Here is a 1,866-nt window from a genome sequence, read left to right on the forward strand (position 1 = left end):
GAATGTCAACCTCAGAGATGGCCACTCCGTGGTCACAATAAACCAAGACCAAAACACAGAGTGAGCAGCACCTGCCCATCCTAGCTAATAGGAGTGACTGTTGCTTCTTCACCAATCACAGCGCTAGTCTCCCTCTAGTTGCGCCTTCCCTTCAGAGAAGAGTGGTGCACTTCAGTGGGTCAGTGCTTGGCAGCTACCAGAAGGGTCTCTGGTTGGAAGCCATGGAAGAAGTCTGCTTTCATAGAGATTACAGCCTAAAGTCTCTAAAGGGGCATTCTACTCTGTCCTATAGGGACATGGTGAGTTAGAAGCTACTTGGTGGTAAACAGGATTTTGATTTTGAAGGCTTTCTTACCCCCCAGTATTCAGACACCCAGTCATAGAAAGGTCCCTGGCAGCACCAGATGTCCCCGGCAATTCCACTCCCCAGTTCACTTTACTAAAGTCTGTAAATCCTTTCGAACGTCCTCTTATGGGGCTGTCAGGTAAGCACTGGACTACAAGGTCTGTGGTTCAAGCCCACCAGCTGCTCCCTGGGGGAAAGTTGAGGCTATTTGCTCCATGAAAGCCTTACAGCCTTGGAAGCCTTCTATCCCTATGTGTCCCTATGAGTGGGAATCAACTGCGGGGTAGGTTCTTTTGGTTTGCTTTGAACTTCCTCTTACGGAGTGGGCATGTCCTCCCTGGAGGCAGTAAGTAAGCAAGCTGCCTGTGCACTGCAGGGGATCCTGGGCGATCAGCAGCTGGAAGGCACTGGCAATTCAACTGGACCCTAAGAAGCTACTGTAATTGCTTACTTTATTTAAATCCTCAACTAATTTTGTAAGACTTTTTATTGTGAACCCGGTGAAGGTTTACAGGGGAGATCATCAGCTTTACATGGTTCATGCATGTTTGGTTTCAACTCATCCATTACAATCCCCTCTATGTACCAACCAATGTATCGTCACTTCAGCACTGTACTTACAGTTTCCATCCCTAACCCATCTGCACTCTGTCCTTGGGCAAATGCTGCCCTGTTGATCTGAAATGGTTGATTATATAGGCTTGTCTATTGTTTGGTTGAAAGCTGAGCAATGGAGTGAGTTCAATTCCAGGCCTGAATGGGCCTGGGGCCTTAATCTCATGGCTTACATCAGTCTCTATCCAACCATCAAGTCTGGTCTCTTTCATGATTTTGAGTTTTGTTCCACATTTTCTCCTGCTCTATCCATAACCTAATGTGTTTCTTTCAGAGCACTTGGTAGCGGTAGCTGGGTACCATCTAGTTCTTCTGGTCTCAGGCTTGTGAGACTGATGCGTGTCGTCCATTAGGCTGTTTTATGTTTTCGATTTTCAACTCCTTTTATCTTCCAATCAGGGAGATATTGATAATTAATTGCACCATAGAGGGCACTACTCAACCCAAAGGATTAGAATACAGTCTTTGTGAACTATGCTATGCTGATTGACCTTGGTGTCAATTGGTAGCCAATTGTTAAATAGGAACCTAATTTGCTATGTAACTTTCATATATATATATACATACATATTATTTTCTTCTGTTTAAGACTATTTCAAGGTATTAGTCTGTGGTTTATTTCTCTCCTTTCTACTTTAAGATATTATATATATACACACACATATACATATATATGTGTGTGTGTATATATATGTCTCTCCTTTCTACTTTAAGATTATATATATATATGGAAGCTCCAAAAAGTTCTTGGGAAAATGGAATTAAAAGATAATATGATTTGTCCATGAATTTTTAAGCCTATATTGTAAAAAGAATATGTTAAGAATAAAACTTTATCAAATTAAACATTTTACAGAGGTAGTGCATTTATGTAAGAAATCTTAGAAAAACCCAACACATTCTTT

The 1,866-nt window shown here is 41.6% G+C and overlaps 1 protein-coding gene across 1 annotated transcript in view; it reads right to left on the bottom strand.

Moving 5' to 3' along the window:
* The window catches only part of PRIMPOL (primase and DNA directed polymerase), a 44,812-nt gene that overhangs the window by 11,656 nt on the left and 31,290 nt on the right, over positions 1–1,866 (bottom strand). The window lies entirely within an intron of this gene.

This window comes from Echinops telfairi, unplaced genomic scaffold (assembly GCF_000313985.2).
Source record: "Echinops telfairi isolate 266 unplaced genomic scaffold, ASM31398v2 ScPeMD7_9;HRSCAF=40, whole genome shotgun sequence".
Lineage (NCBI taxonomy): Eukaryota > Metazoa > Chordata > Mammalia > Afrosoricida > Tenrecidae > Echinops > Echinops telfairi.